General features: G+C 46.6%; 1 long non-coding RNA gene across 2 annotated transcripts; it reads right to left on the reverse strand.

The window, feature by feature from the left end:
* Nucleotides 1-14229: 14229 nt before the first annotated feature.
* Nucleotides 14230-16881, reverse strand: LOC120095116 (uncharacterized). Of its 2 annotated transcripts, none has more exons than XR_005490270.2 (3): nt 16448-16881; nt 15766-15892; nt 14230-14604 (listed from the first exon to the last, which is right to left on the reverse strand). It is a non-coding gene; the product is annotated as an uncharacterized LOC120095116 (long non-coding RNA). The 2 variants fall into 2 exon arrangements; XR_005490271.2 differs by having other exon boundaries at nt 14230-15281.
* Nucleotides 16882-17183: the final 302 nt, after the last annotated feature.

The following is a 17183-nucleotide window of genomic DNA, read 5'->3' on the forward strand; positions in this document are numbered from 1 at the left end:
GGGTGTCTGTTGGCATTTCGTCTAGGCTGACCCGGCAACAGCCAGGTTTGCCTGACTCACTATAAAGGGGCTGCTTGCCCCCTCCTCACTCTCCTTCTCCTCTTGCTACCTTACCCTCCTCTTTCCTCACTGACCCTTCTCTCCTAATCCCCCACCACCCATCTCTAAGTGCTCATGGCTGGCCTCTATTCCTCTACTCCTCTACCCACCTCCTCTGCCTTTCTCTGTCTCTTCTCCCTCAACTCTCCTTCCCATGCCCTGAATAAACTCTATTCTATACTATACCATCATGTGCCTGGTACCTCAGGGGGAAGGGATGCCTTAGCATGGCCTGCAGAGGCACCCCCTTTCCCACACCATACCGTACCTCCACCAAACATATTTCTGACTTCTTTTTCTTCTTGGAAAACACAACAGCGTCTGTGTCTGGGCTCACGTTTTCGTTCTGTTCCCCTGTTTGAACATCCAACAGCAGACTAAATCAACAGAGATCTCTTTTAATTAATTTTTTTTCAGATTTAAAAATTGTATGTGTATGAGTACATTGTTTAAATTATCTATGTGTAGAGTGCGTGTGTCAGGTGCCTGTGGAGGACAGAAAGGGACATTGGAGCCCCTGGAACTGGAGTTACTGATGACTGTGAGCTGCTCTGTGGCTGCTGGGAACTGAACCCAGGTCCTCTGCAGGAACAGCCAGTGCTCTTAGCCTCTGAGCCATTTCTCCAGCCTCTGGAGGAGGGGTAAAATACTCTGTAAGAAACATCTCTCAAGCCTGGCATTAGAATGTAGACTTTAGAATCATTATCATTTTTCATTCTTCTATATACATTTTATAATCAACTTTGTTAAAGACTGAAGAACCCTGTTGGCTTCTCTCACAACTCAGTTGAAACCGTGAGTTGATGGAAGGTCCCATGTTTGCAGTATCGAACCCTCTGATCCATAACAACTGTGACTCTCCGTTCCTTGATTTCTATCAATAATGGAAGTTTTCCCACAAAGACCTTTCATCTCTTTGTTAGGTCTTATTGCTAGCTTTTTATTTTTTTTGTTGTTAGGATCAATAGTATCTTTTATTTTCTATTTTCTTTCTTTTTCCTTTCTGAAATAGCTTCAGGCTTGGGTTCCTCCACTTTGGGTGCCACAGTGCTGGTGTTATGGGTGCCTGCTGCCACACCCAACTATAGCCACATTTTCTTAATGTTTTCAAATGTGTCCTTTGGGATGTTCTGTTACACCGTGGGCCCAGAATCTGTGGGATAAGCTCTATGGATAGAAACCATAAGCCAAAATAAAGCCTTCTTCTCTTTAACTTGTTTGTACCAGGAATTTTGTCGTGGTTACAAGAAGAGTTAACTGATACATGTCTGTAATTCTAATACTCGGAAGGCTGAGGCAAGAGGATAGCAAATTTGAGGCCAGCCTGGGCTATATATCAACATTCTATGTCAATCAATCTAAGCCAAACCAAACCACCACTTCCAGTATAAAAGCTACCAACTATGCAGGGTTTTGGTCATGGTTGCTACAAGGTCTGTTTGCCTCCTTTACTATTGGGTCTTGGATTCAGGGCTCATTGAAAAAACCATCTTAGAAACTTTGTGCATCTAGCTTCTCTCTTACCCGACTCAGTCTTACTTTGCTATAGTGGAAATTTGCCTTCCTTATATCTGCAAGTGTACATTAGTGGGGACTAGGGAGAAGTTACCTTCTGGTTTCTTCCAGTAGCTGTGACACAGTGACTTGAGAAAGGCAACTCAGAAGGAAGGGTTAATTTCAGCTCACAGTTCTGGGGTATAGCCCATCATTGTGGGGGAAATCAAGGCAGCAGGACTTTGAAACAGCTAGTCACACACTTAGTCAGAGCAGAGAGGGGAAGGAATGGACACATTCATACTCTCAACTCTCTCTCTCTCTACTCTTTTTTTTTTTTTTTTTTTTTTTTTTGGTTCTTTTTTTCGGAGCTGGGGACCGAACCCAGGGCCTTGCGCTTCCTAGGTAAGCGCTCTACCACTGAGCTAAATCCCCAGCCCCGCTCTCTCTACTCTTAAACCCAGGCAATGGCATCTTCTCAGGACAGCTAAGATAGTCAACCCCCCACCCAGCCATGCCCCCTGGTCACCTTGACATAGACCGTCCCTCCCTCATCAAGACTGTCTCCCAGAGTCATTCTAGACTGTGTTAACAAGGAAAGCAGCCATCACTGTTACAGAGAGTTAAGATCCCAGAGGTAACCCTGAGCTTTCCTTTTGATGGGAGTGATTCTGATCGTTGATGAGCCCGCAGTTCCGGTCTTGCTATGGGAAGCCAAGCAATATCAGAAACTAAGTACTTGGCTGACACGAATTTGGTTCCTGGTTGACAACGCGGATGCCCTTTGTCTTGTTGTTTGACAGCCATAGAGAACCTTCAGATGGAAAAGAACACCGTGCTTCAGTGCTCGAAAATGCAAATCATTTAAGAGATTTAAACTTAAAAAGTTTCTGTCCCCTGCTATGGAAACAAGGATTGAAAAAAAAAAGCCTTTCCCGTCATGATGTTCACCTGACCCCCGTCTGAGGCTTGTGCAATTCCAGTGACCATCTAAATGCAGGAAACAGATAACTCTCAAAGAAGAAACACTCAATTGTTTCCACAAAGAACATTTTTAAAGCACAGTTTAAAATTCAGTTCACTTTTGGGGGGTATTTTTAGCATCTTGAGAATGTCCCAGATTGCTGAATCAGTAAGCCCGGGCTCTTAAAAATGCATGTTTTTAAACACCACAATGCAACATTGTCTAAGCGCCTTGCCATTTGAGACTGACTGTATATTCTGAAGTCCGCCTTGGTTGCCTAGAGACTGTTCACAGCATTTCTGGGCCCTAGACACTCCCCTCCTTCCCGAATGTGATGAGAGGGCACGTTCCCAGCATAGTGCAGAGAAGAGGGGCCCCAGGCGTGGCGTGTGAAAGAACAGAAAGTTACTGTGCTTCTGGCTCAGGGCCGAAGGGGCTTCTCATCTAATGGAATTTAGCACCCTAGCTTTGGAGAGAAAGAAACGAAGGCCCAGGGGGAGCAGTGCATCTCCATGAGGTCCCACTGAGCCCACTGCTCGCACTCCATTAGCCTTCTGGGAGGGAGAGTGCCATGGGATGTGTGGACCATCTCCCTTTTGGTTTGGTGCAGCCCCTACTTGGGTATCGTTCCATGGTTTGGTTAGGTTTGGTTAGATTTGGACCCAAGCAGTAAGCCTGAAGCATAATGGCTGCTTCAGGAGCCAGAAGCAGGAGGTATGAGTCACTGTCCCCTGGTTTGAGATATACCACATTAATAAAAATGTATCTTTTGTCTTCTCCAGACTTTAGAATGCACATGACTCTGTAGACACAGAAGTACAAATGGTTTGATTTTCTATTGCTTTGCTTCGTGATGGTGCAAAAGCCAACTCACATTACTGTCCTGCTGCCTGTGTTCAGAGACTTCAACGATAACTGGGTTTTGCCCAGCTGTAGGCACTCTATAGCAGCACCCTGGCGTGTTGAAGGCAGGCAAGGCTCAGCTGTAGTATTTCGGAGGCTGGGCATATTAAATGCAGTTCTGATTTAGGATATTTTAAACTTACTTTGGGTCTATCAGGACACAAACTGAGGACACCTAGCTACAAAGTTTATCCAAGCAGAGAGGAAGACCCTTCACAGTTTGAGGATTAAGAAACAGATAGCCTGGCAGGACAACAAAATCCTTCCTGTGAACTCCTAAACATTGCAGGGTTTTGGAGGGAATGGGTACTGTTGTATGCTCTCAGTAGCCTTGGTCCCACTGAGTTCTCTCAGGGGAGGCCCTATATAAGCCCAGGGTCAGATGGAGGGAGAACAAAGGACCTAGGTCTCATAGCTCCTGGATTAGCAACAGAGCATGCCAGGATATGTCTGAGGCCTGACGTTAAGGATGTACCATGATTTGAGAAGTGATCCCCAGAAGCTCAGGTTTACACGTGGTTTACAGTTAGTTTTGCTATTTGGAGAAGTTGTGGGGTGAAGCCTTGCTAGAGGAAGTTACTGGGATGGGCTGGGAAGGTTTATAGCCCTGACCCCTTCTCTTTGCTATGGTTGAAGATGTGATCTCAGCCTCCTTCTCTGGATTCCTGATGCTATACCTTCTTTGGCATTATGGACTCTCCCTCTGGAGCTATAAGACAAAATAAACTCTTCCCATGGCTGCTTCTGCCATGGTGCTTTTAATCACAGCAATATAATGTAACTGTTACAGGAAGGATGTTGAGAAAAGCTTTACAGATGCACCCAGTCAACATGCTCCATGGCACATTGCCCAGGTACAGTCTCCTCTACACCCTCCCTTCAGTATGCCAACAACCTATGCCTCAAGAAAAAAGGATGAGGAAGCTTCTGGGTCTGTCCCCACTGACTCTTTCAGTAGCCATCTTAATGAGTGAGTCTCAGAGCAGGTTCTCAGGACCAGTGGTTGTAGTACCATCTGGGGAAGTTCCTAGAGAGGCCAATGACAGTGTCTCACCCACCTCCTGAGGTCAGCAACTCTGGGGAGGAAGAAGGCTCAGTGGGCTGTGTTTGAACTTGAAATCCAGGTGAGCTCTGGAGAACCACCGGTCTAAATAACCACAGATTAAGCCACAATTTACCACCGTGAATCTTCTTGGCTTTTCTATAATTCTGATATTGCATATTAAAGATATCAGGTCAACTTTTACAAATGAGAGACTAAAGAGTCTAATATACTAATACTTAATAATACCATATTAGACCCTTCAAGTATCTAGCATTTTCCAGAGAGTTTCAATATGCAATTTAAAGGGGGAAGTAAAGAGTGTAACAGTGAATTTGCCATTAGAGTGAGTGCATTAATATAAACAAGGCCATTCTGATTTGGAAAAAGATAGAAACAACTTTCTGTTTATAGCAAAGAGATGGAGAAACAAACCACTGTTTTTAAAGCTCTCTACAATCTGGTTCATGTTCATTCACGTGCTGGCACGTATACTGCTGAACTACAGGAGCGTATCTGGCTACTTTGCGTCATTCATGTGCTCCTTAAATGAGTTTGTTTGGGTTCCTGGAAACTAGAAACTTAATGAGTTAGATTCTCAACATTTCCAAAAGCTAGAATAGCAGGGCAAAGCTCCTGTCTTTAGATCAGGGATGCTCTTCCAAGACCACACCCTGAAACAGGATAACAGGCACTGGCGGGTCTGTGCTGCTGTTGCCCACAGCTCTCTGCCTCAGTGGTTTTCTGAGCTCTTGGACGTTTGTTCTTCTGTTTTGCCAGGAGGTCTCCAGTGTGGACCAGGAACCTTTGATTAGTGTCTGTGACCCCGTTTCTTTGGTTATAAGTTGCAGGAAGCTGCTGAGTTAAGGTCTCACGTGTTGCCTCTTCCACCTTTTGAAAATAAAAAACACCCAGAGATTCTGCAGTTTCATTTTTACGGAAGATAAATATATCTGTAAAAAAAAAAAAATCAAACGTTTCTAGAAGTTGGTGAGTGGAAGCAAGCATTATCTCATCTTTTAATCTGGGGACTCAAGGGAGGGACTCAGCTTTTGGTGGCACATGACCATTTGGAGTCAGAATGGTAACTCAAAGACTGGAGTAGCTTCAGACTTCTTTTCCCGAAGCCAGTAGACGGCAGCATAGGTGACCTCATCTTAATCTCCTGCCCTGGTCTTTGGTCCCTCATCTTAATCTTTTTCTACCTGTCTGCTTCCCTGGGAGGCTACACTAGGCACTTTCCTAAAGCCCAGAACGTATACATGCTGAGAGTGCCCCATGTCCCTCGTTCTGACAAGCATTTGTCCCTTTTAAGCTGGCTGTGGTAGCACATGCCTGTACTCTCAGCTCTCAGGAAGCTGAGACAGTAGGATTAAGAGCTTAAAAGACACTGAACTAGGTACATAGTGAGACCTTGTCTCAGAATAAGTGACGTAGAACAAAAATAATGTAATAAAATAACGTCACAGTCTCAAACTTGAGGAATGTCGTGCTGTGTTATATATGGACATGTGTACTAGTTATTATATCGCTGTGGAAAAACAGCGTGATCAAAAGTGACTTATGGAAGAGTTTATTTTGGCTTTTGGTGACAGACGGGGTGGGGGGAGCGTGACACAGGTGGCCAGAGCAGGAGCCTAAGAGCTGGCTTCTCATCTGCACAGTGAACAGAGAAGGTGAACTGGAAGTACAGTGGGACTGTGAGCCCTCCAAGCCACCTCCAGCAGTTTACTCCCTCCAGGAAAGCTGCACCTCTGGAAGGTTCTGTGACTTTTTCAAATTGTACCGCCAACTGGAGGCCAAGTGTTTAAACACCTGAGTCTGGGGTGGGGGCACATTTTTAACTCCAACAATGCTGTTTGTTTGAAACACTGCTTTCTTTCCTCCCAGGGAGCCTCAGTCTTCATGGTGAGGCTTGGAGAGAATCTATGAGCCAGCCTACACAGAGCTGCACAGAGCTGACAGTATTACGGTTTGGGTTTGGATAGGAAATGTCCAACAACAGGCTCACCTGTTGTTGCAGTCCATCTAGTGGTGCTGTTTAGGGAAGTTATGGAGACTTTGAGAGGAGAGGACCAGCTGGAAAAAGTAGGTCACTGGGTAAGGTCACTGGGGGTCATATATTTTCCCAATCCCCACCGGGTTCTCTTTGCTTCTTGTTTGACATTGTGTAAGTAGCCTCAGTCCTATGCTCCCAACACCACGACCTTTTGCCTTCCCACAGACCAGAATCAGTGGACCTGAGCCCTATGGCCTTTCCCCTTAGAGACTGTGAGCCCAGATAAATTAAATACTTCTTCCCTTCGGCTGTTCTCTCAGGGACCTTGGCATAGCTACATAAGATGACCTGACACTGGAGAGTACCAAGGATGGGTGGGATGAGGAAATGAGTACTTCCTTCAGCCCCAGAGAACCAGAGGGTTCTTGGTGGGGACTGGATAATCTGAATTAGACATGAAAGGTGAGTGGTATATTGATAGGCAGGGGTGGGGGTTGTGGGGAGGTAGAACACCCTCTGGAAACCCGCAAAGGTGTGGCCCAACAGAAACCACCAGTGAAAGGCTGTGGATGCAGTCAGAGTTGATGCTCAATGTGGCTGGAATCTGTCAGCTTTCTGAAATAGTTCTTCACTGCAGATGGGCGTAGTCTGAATCGTGGTGTGGAACTGATATGCATTCAGTACAAACCATACTTTCAGTTAAGAGCCCCTCTCATGATGGGCAGTGGGGCTTAGCTAAAGCCCCCACCCAGCCCACGATCCTGAGGGGGAAGCGCTGACACTCAAGCGCCCTGTGTTTCCAAGCTACAGTGATGGGCCAGTTGGGTGGATCGAATTCCATTTGGACCTGATGTTTTCATCTCATACCCATCTTAAATTGAGGAGCATCGGTCACTGCAGGCAGTGGCTGTCTCAAGCCTTCCCATGTGTGTATCACCATCTTCTCGCTGTCCCTTCCCCAAATCTACCCACAATCAAGCAATAAAACCTTGATGCTGCCTCAACCCGGAGCCTTCAGGGCCTCCTGACCTGCTAGTGCCAGACTCTTTCCACTCAGTTTAGCGAGTGATTCTCACAAGAGTGGGAGGAGAGCCACTGATGAAAACCACTCTGAAGCCAGGTCTAGAGAGTGGCAGACAGAATCCTGGCCACCAGCTTTTAAAGTTGTGCCCTTCCATGTTTGCTCACCCCAGTTACACATCCCCAGTAGCTATGTGTTTATTTACAGAGGGCAACAGCGTTTTACCATGCTGTGCCCAAACAGAAATTTAATAAGTGAGATTCCACAAGGGGAAATCTAGGTTAGAGCAGCTTTGGTCCACAAGGAAGCGAGCTGAGGGGAAAAGGCAAGCATTCCTCAGTTGCTAGGACACTGTGTGACTGTACGGACAGACGCTGGGGCTAATACTGGTCAGCAGGGGCCTCGCTTTGGAAAAGTAGCAAGACCTCAGAGTGAAGCAGTAGTGCAGACCAGAGGGGGCACCTCTGAAGATGGAGCACTTGAGGGCCCCATTGCTGTCTTCCTTTTATGGGGTTCAAGAGGAAGAGCTTAGTTCCTAAGGGGTACAGTGAGGGTGGTTCTCTGGTTTGACTGACAGACTCGGATTACATAAACCCTTGGTCACTGAGCATGGCCCTCTCACATGCATCTGATTTTAATCATAACCCACCCACTCATGCATATGCATAAGATGGTAAATAGGGGGCTCCTTCTAAAAGGTTACTTGAGGACACTTTTACCTTACTGTGTATGTATCTCGAATCAGTTCAGGCTGTCTTAACCCTTCAGCCTGAGAGTGTGTTTGAATAGAAACTAAGTTTGAGAGTCATTAAGGAAGGAGAAACATGTTCTCTTGTTCAAGTGTGTGTGTGTGTACACGTGTGTGTGTGTGTGTGTGTGTGTGTGTGTGTGTGTGATGTATGTAGAGCCTGATGGAGGTGCATAGTTGCTTTGCATTAGAAATGAGTCAGAGGAACACAGGGGAGAGAGAGAATGGCCATCAAAGACCCGGCTAAGAAAGAGGTCCAGAAATATTTTCAAACACTGCAACCACACCTTGTCCTGTTCATTTAGGTTATTTTGAGGTCATTTTCCTGGTCCCAAAGCTATGCTACTTAATGTAATAGAGTGGTTTAAATGACACAGCAGTGGTTTGGGTACCACAGGAAGTGCTGGGGAAGTGGCATGGGGCCAGACAAGGAACAGAACAGTCAGGGTGGCATCCCTAGCTCCATAAGGGGCAAGGGTACAGCTCCTGACCAGGTTGGAACAAGGCATGGGTGTCTCAGGACTGGAGGAGGATGCTGCAATCTTGGCCTGGGACACCTGGGATAGGGACATAGGTCTGAGCTGATTAAGGCTGTGGGAGTCAGACAAAAGTCACAGCTGTCCACATTCTTAGTTTCCTGTCTCCAGAGCTAATCCAGGAACACAGACAAAGGAATCCAAGTGTAGCAGGACCAGCTGGCGGAGCCCAGGTTGGTCTCCACCAGCACAGATTGACGTCTCAGGACCTTCTACAGATAGAGTCCACTCATAGAGATAAAATGCACACGGGGTGGGAGTAGCAGTGCTGGGACTCAGGTCAAAATGATCTAACCACTGGGGATCACTGTCCAAGATTGGCAGTGTGCCATATAGTTTTATGTCAACCTGACATAAGCTAGAGCCACTGGAGAAGAGAGCCTTAACTGAGAAAATGCCTCCATGACATCAGGCTGTAGGCAAGCCTGTGAGGTATTTTCTTAATTAGCAGTTGATGGGGAAGGGCCCATTATGGGTGATACTGTTCTTAGGCTGATGGGTCCCGGGTGCTATAAGAAAGCAGGCTGAGCAAGCCATAAGGAGCAAGCCAGTAAGCAGCACTCTTCCATGGTTTCTGCATCAGGTCCTGCCCCTACGTTCCTGCCCTGTTTGAGGTCCTGTTCTGACTTGGGGTGATGAACAGTGGCAGGGAAGTGTAAACCAAATAAACTTTTCACAACTTGCTTTTGGTAATAGTGTTTCATCACAGCAATAGTGACCCTAAGTAAGACACTACCCCAATTGGTCCCCCACCCAAGCTTCCACTCCACCCAGAGGCTCACTAGTAGCCACACCTCTCAGGCCAGTATTCTCAGATGTGTCCTGATAAAGGAACTGACATGGGACTGTTTTTCCTGCTTGATGGGACACATTTATTCTAACAAGAGGTGCGAGGCTACAGCTCCTAGTATGTCTTACCATTCCCTAGTCCATGCTGAGAACTAACTTGCATTGAATGTCAGTATGGTGTTGGGTGTGGCTTGCCCAAAGGTCCATGTGCTAGAATCTGGGTTCTTGGTGTGGTGATGAGTACATGGTGGGGTTTTTAGACAGTGATACTTAGGCAGTCCTCAAACTGGCCTCTCCTTTGCTCTGGCTTCCTGTGTGGCCATTCTCTTCCTTTTGCATGTAGGTCTCCATGAAGTGATGAGGTCAAGAGATTCTCTCATCTGAGCAGATGCTATGCTGTTTGGATTTCCAGTCTCCAAAACTTTGAGATAAATAAACCTTTTTCTTTTAAGTACCCAGTCTCAGTCATTTTGTTAAAGTAACAACAGTGGCCTAGTCTATGCGTGATGTTGATTCAAAGGAGTAGCAGTTCTTCTCTTCTTCTCCCCTCAAAAATGGCCAATTGAATTAATTCCTCAGTTTTAGTCCTACTAGAGGCCACTGAAGGTGAAGGGAGAGCAGCAAAACCCTTTACAAAGCACAACAAACCACTGTAGCTCACTGACATGAATCACTGCCCTCCATTTTAAAGGTGATTTGATATGCACTAAATACATTTTCTGGGGGTCAGAGTGAAGGCTCTGTGGTTATGAGCACTTGCTGTTCTTGCAGAGGACCCAGGCTCAGTACCCAGTGCCTGCTGTGGCAGCTCACAACCAACTAAAATGCCAGTTCTGGGGATCTGACGCCCTCTCCTGGTCTCTGTGGGTAGTGCATGTATGTGGCGCTCGCACAGACAAGTGTACACACATATTTAAAAAAATAAAAGAAGTGTACTTTCTGGGACTGGGTCTCTCTTAGTGGTGGATTTCTTGTTCAGTATTGCAAGGCCCTGGGTTTCATCTCCAGCATCCATCCTGTCAAGAAGGAGTGCATTTTCCTCCTCCTAGTTATTGGTACTGCTTTCCAGAACTATCTAACTCTCTCCCCCTCAACTCTTCAACATAAATCTCAGCTGAAAGCTCCCCCTGTGCCCTTCAACAGTCTCCTTGGTTTTCCATTTCTTACTCAAGTGAATCTTAGCCTGTTCAGAAACCAAAGTCTCAGGGCTTTGCCACAGGACTCTACTTATGCCTCCAATCATTCCTTCCTGCCTGCTCTGTCTGTGTCACCAAACCCCAGGAGCTGACAAAGACAAAGATGTCTTTAGCCAGAAGAGAGGGCATAGCGTTTTACGTGTTAAGACCTTCCTTTCCGCCTGTATAAGAATCCGTGGGCTGGTAGAGTCACATGCCACAAGGCCCCTCAGTCCCTGGTCCTGGGCTGACTGGCATACTCAGCCCAGGCTGAGTGAATGCTCAGCCAGGCTGCCTTGGTGGCGCTTGGACTGTGCTTGGGCTGCATACAGCTGGCAGATCTGGTTTTCATGCTACTCATGCGGCCCCAGGTTGGGCCTCCTTCCTTGGCATTGGGACTTCATTCCTGGCTGTCTCATGACCTCCCCAGCCCTTTTACTTCCCCACTGCCAAGAGATTTGACTCCATTTCTAAGACCTGGCATAATCTACTATATTCACAGCTTCCATACCACCCTGAAAGCCCTTCCAATAACATCTCCCTAACTACAGTGGGTGCTTTCGTCTCCTGAGTTTTTCATTTAAATTCTTCTACTGACTGGGTGTCAGCAGACCGGACACTTAAAAGTTAATTTACAGGGTTCTGAGTTTCCTTCAGGAAACACAAACTGAGATGCCAAAATCTTTGCTTTTCAAAGAATGTGATGTTAAAAACCACCCAGCTGGGTCCCAGACTGTAATTAAAAAGAAAAAAGGAAAAGGAGAAGAAAGGAGGAGGGGGACAAAGAAGAAGAAAAAGGAGAATGAAGAGAGGAAAGAGAAGAAAGGAGGAGAGGAAGATGACAAAGAAGAGAAGAGGAGGAGGAGGAGAAAAGGAGAAGAAGAAGAAGAAGAAGAAGAAGAAGAAGAAGAGGAAGAAGAAGAAGAAGAAGAAGAAGAAGAAGAAGAAGAAGAAGAAGAAGAAGAAGAAGAAGAAGAAGAAGAAGAAGAAGAAGAAGAAGAAGAAGAAGCACCATCACGATCACCACCACTATCACCTCCCCCCCCCCCACCACCACTGTGAGGTTGTTAATGAATCCAAGATGCTCTGTGAATCTTCAGTCCCTTTCTGTCCAAGGGTTGAAGCGTTCTGATTTGCACACCATTTTCTCCCAGATAACCTGAATTCTTTCAACGGAGCATGTTAGCATGTTATCCTCCTTACTTACTATTCCTGTCCCCCACCCCCACCCCCAACCGCCCCCCGTTAAGCTTCTGGAAACTGCCAGCAGATGGCGCTAGGCTGATTTTTTTTCCTTGTGGCCTTGGGAGTCAGACTGGGAGGTAGGTGGGGGAGAGGCCCGAAGTCAGAAGAACGCTGAGCCCAGGCCAAGATTTCTTCTGGCATCTGGAATGCATTAAAAACAACCCACAGAGCTGAATATAATTCTCCTTCGAAGAGAGCGGGGTGGGGAGAGAGGAAGGAGGAGGGAGGAAGAGAGAGGAAAACAGCGGGGAGGGAAGAGGCAGCAGGGTTGAAAATGGCAGCGGAGGGCAGAGGAGCCCATGGGTCATCCTGGAGAAGTGTGCCTCATCTCATGTGTCCATGTCAGCTCCCAACATTTCTGTTCTGGGTGAACAGGGCGACCTGGTTGAGAGAAGGAAGCAAGTAAAAACCAGACGGTTCTAACACAGGGTGGTGGGAAGGGATTCCCAGCGTTCTCCGGTCCGCTCCTCCTCAGCTGGGATGGAGGTATCTGCTATTGGGGGGCACCTCCTCAGCACGCAGCCCTATCAGCTTACGTCATGTCATACACCTGCTTATGGAGGTTGTGAGCAGGTTGAAGTCCAGGGACCGATTGGCCTTCTCTGTCACTAACCCTCACTCCTCCAACTTCCAATTCAATTTCATTTCTTCCTGGGCCTTGATAGAAAGTGTTTAATGGTTGCTCAATGCCGCCACCTAGTGCTTAGCAGGTGTGGTGTGAACGGCAGGTAAAAGACAGCGGAGGGAAGTCCTCTGGAAAGGAGGCAGCTGGATGTCAGTGGGGACCAATCTCAGATTTGGAGGCCGGTTCTTCTTTCTACTCTTGATACCAGGACACCCATTCGGCTAAGCTGGGAGAGAGCTGGGCTGGTTTGTGTCTGTCCACTGAGAGGCCATGTGAAGGTACTTGAAGAGCTCTACAGAGCCACAGACAGAACTACCAGGCTAGGCTAGGCTGCCTGTGGCCGTCCTTTGTCCTTCACAGGTGCAGGTGTTGGGAGTCTGATCCTTGGTATGCAGTATTGGGAGGTGATGTGGAAACTTTAGGTGCTGCCTAGCGAGAGGGCCACCACGGTTATCCACCAGTACAATGGCATCCACCAGGAAGGTTATACTAGAGGCTGGGGTCTTGTCCTTGCACTTGTGAAATTTTGAACTAAAGAAACCTTTCTCCTTAATAAGGTGTGCAGTCATAGGTATTTCGTTTCAGCCACTGACAGTTAACTAGTGCATCTTCCCTGTCAGACTGTCTAATATCCATGGTTATGCTGATCTTAATCAAGGACATGGGCCTCCACGAATGGTGCTTTCACATACAGCAGCTACCAGCAGGGCCTTAGAACCCTCCCCACAGCTGAGGCCCCAGTCTGACCTTGCAGACCACTGCCATTTTCTTGCCGCTCTATCCTGCCAGCTACCTTCCTGGTCTGTCAGCCCCTCAGGCCATGCCACCTCAGTCCCACCTCTCCCCTCCTTCTGCTCTACCCCTGTAGAAGCTGGCAAAGAGCTGGCCTTGCTTCTTTTCATGTTCATTCTGGGGTCAACTCAAAGTAGTGGTTGGCACCACAGGCTGGAGCCAGTGTGGGAGGTCAGATCTTGTCCTCTACTGGGTAATTTGAGCCTGTTGTACAAGCTACCATGGCCTCAGTTTCCTCAGAGGGAAAAATGGGATAACTTTAGCAACTATGCCATTGGGTTGAAGGCTGAGTTGACACATTTAAGTTGCCTACTCAGGGCAAGCACTTGTTAATGGCCACTGCTGTTAATAGCTTCTCTTCTCTCAAATCTGGTTGTCTTCAGGGAGTTCTCCTTTATGGGAAAGAGAATGTGGGTGGCTGTGTTAGTCTGCTCCTGGTCCTCTAGACTAATAGTTTCCAAACAGCAAAGTAGGGTTGGAAACATACAACTACTCTCTTAGAATATATGAGGGAGCAGGAGACTTTAATATTCTGAGGCAGGGTTAACCATATATTTCCAAAGCCCCATGACCATTTCCTCTTGGACACAGGCTAAACTACATTTCCCAGCCTCTCTTGTGGGACTTCATTCTGTGAGATGTAATCAGAGCCTCGGGGATACCAGAGTGCCACCCCCTGTCCAGTTCTCAAGGCTGGCTCCACCTTTGATTTGGTTGAGGAGGACCCCAAAGTTCTGGGAGAGAGATAAGACCGAAGGATCCTCTATCTTCGAATGAATGAGAGAAGCAGCTCCAGGCCAAGGAAGACAAACTTTATTCTGTTAAGCCCATAAAATGTCTCTTTGGGTCATTTTATACCAAATCAACATGCTAAAGTTAGCTTTGGGATGTTATCTGTTAATTTCTCTGTCTTAGGGTATACATATATGTATATGTATATGTTTTAAAATGTATATGTTTTAGTATATATAGAAAGATGCAGAAGTTCGCACTTACAAGTTAATGCTCAACATTTTAATAACACATGAATATTTGGGATCTCCTCTCCATGGCATTTGGGTGACTTTAATCCTCACGCAGGAGGGTGCACACACAATTGGTGGCCCTTTGCCACATCTCACCTCCACAAACACCTTGGCATCTTTTCATTTTTCTTTGTGACCTGATGTCACCTGGAGAAAGCACAGGGAAAATGAACAAGAAGGCAAAGTAAAACATTTTGCCAAGGGTCTTAACAGGGTGGGAGGAATAACTTACAATGTTCTATAGAACAGTAGATTAACCATGGTTGACAGCAGTTAATTTCAAAATAATAGAGGGGATTTTTAATGTACCCGATGCAAAGAAATGATAGCTCTTTAGGGTGGTGACTTGTGCCAACTGCCCCCACTAACCATTACATACCAGTATATAAAAGACACTTAGCGGGGCTGGGGATTTAGCTCAGTGGTAGAGCGCTTACCTAGGAAGCGCAAGGCCCTGGGTTCGGTCCCCAGCTCCGAAAAAAAGAACCAAAAAAAAAAAAAAAAAAAGACACTTAGCGATGGAGGAAAGCAGACTGGGGATTAGAACACCAAGGAGTTTCATCTCTAATCCTAACTTGGTAACTATGGGCAGTAGATGTTTTTTCCTGGGAGTCCAAATCCTTGTCTTCAGAATGTGGTTGCTCTGCTGGATGGTTCTAGAAGGGCCTTTTATCTCTAATGTTTGAAGGACTCTGTAGTCTTCTGGACTAAAAATTGAAGAATTGCTTTAAAGCATCCACAGTCAACTCCGTGTTCGCCCCACCTCTGGCTGTAGCTGCTCTCTTGGAGGCATTCGTAGCTGCTCTCTGGGAACTTGCATCTGCCTGGAAAATTCAAGACTGGATCTGAGGTGGCCTGTTTCCTTCTGTTGAGAGGAATCCATGGGCCCTCAGAACTCCAACTTCTCGTAGCTATCTCCCCTTCTCAGCCCCTGCTCCCACACTGCTTCCTGTGAAGAAAATTCTTGTGTTTCTAAAGACCCCAACGCCCAAGCTGTCTGTTCCAAGGCAACGTTCTGAATTACAGATGTTTGTTCTCAATGGCCTCCAAAGATCTCGGAGGCCAGCGTGCTCCTGGCACAGCCCTGGAACATGTGTTCATACTCTAGTTAGGACCGAAGCCAAAGCAGGAGTGGCTGTCCTCAGGGCTGGGATTTTAATATGATAGAGCCTCCAGGGTGAGCATTTCCTTTTCTGAGTTTTGACCAATCCACAGATAAAAAGCCCATCTTTCCACGAAACTCAAGAGTTCTATGTAGATCAATGTGTGTGATGGGAGTTCCATTTTCAAAGCTTGTGTTTGGCTTACCACAAAAAGAGGTGTGCTCATCATAATTATGTCACTGTTAGCGTCTTCGTTCCTGTTCATTCCGGTTCATTCCAGTTCATTCTGGTTCATTCCAGTTAATTCCGGTTCACTCCGGTTTCAGTCTCACCTGATGATGATAGAACATATAACCTTGCCAAGTGAGTTCACTTAGTCATTTCAACCATTTTCTAACTTTTTTCCCCTTAAATTCAGGTCTAGCATCCTTCAACATCTACTGTCCATCTCTTGCAGAAACACTGAGACAAGAGTGGTTGGAGTAGTTATGTTACTGTGACAAATTACTCAGCAAAGACAATTTAAGGGGGAAAAGGAATTCATCTGGTTCTTAGTTAGGGTTTTACTGCTGTGAACAGACACCACGACCCAGGCAACTCTTATAAAGGCAGATATTTAATTGGGACTGGATTACTGGTTCAGAGGTTCAATCCAGTATCATAAAGGCGGGAACATCCAGGCAGCATCCAGGCAGGCATGGTACAGAAGGAGCTGAGAGTTCTACATCTTCATCAGAAGGCTGCTACTGGAAGACTGACTTCCAGGCAGTGTGATATGCCTACTCCAGCAGGGCCACACCTCCTACTAATAGTGTCACTCCTTGGTCCAAGCATATACAAATCATCACATCTGGGCTCATGATTTCAGAGAGTTTGGTCTATCTTACCTGTGAAGGCATGGTGGCAAGACTCCATTTGTGGTGGCAGTAGTTTGAAGCAGAGAATGCTGGCCTCAGAGGCTGAGCTAGAACCATCAAAGGCCTACCCTATTGCTCTACCTCAGCCAGCTAGGCCTCATTTCCTAAGGGTTCAAAATAGTGTCACCCACTGAGGTCAAACATTGAGATCATGGACTTGGGGACATTTTGGATTCAAAACACAGTAGGTGGGGTGAGCAGGAGTAAGAGGCATCAGTTTTAGGATGCTGTGGGTGGGTGCTGTCACTGCTGTGTCTTTTGTCCTGTCTGCTTTGTGTTTCCTGGCAGTCAGACCTCATGTCCGATGCCTGCCCATTGTTTCCCTCCTCTCTATGCATCATTGGAGAATAGGCACATAGCAGCTCACCAACCCCGGGGAGATGTGCAGGACTCCATGAGGTCACTTGAGGCTCAGTTACCTGGACACCACATTCCAGAATCTTTCCACTGTCTTGCTGGTCATTTGTCTGTGGGGTGTGGAAATCTCACTTAAAAAGAGGCAGACATTCTGTTTGGCAGGGATAGGGGTTAGGCGGTGGAGAGGAGGGAAAGAGAATGAATCAACGGATCAGAATACATTCAGATGAAGTGGTCTTTAACATTCCTTTCAAGTCCCTGTCTTAAGTAGATTTGAGGGTGGCTGCGAGAATCTTGCTCTGGAGCTTTTATCTATGAGAGAAGCTGAAGGACCACTTTTCATTGGCTG

The sequence above is a fragment of the Rattus norvegicus genome, chromosome 10 (genome assembly GCF_036323735.1).
Source record: "Rattus norvegicus strain BN/NHsdMcwi chromosome 10, GRCr8, whole genome shotgun sequence".
Classification (NCBI taxonomy): domain Eukaryota; kingdom Metazoa; phylum Chordata; class Mammalia; order Rodentia; family Muridae; genus Rattus; species Rattus norvegicus.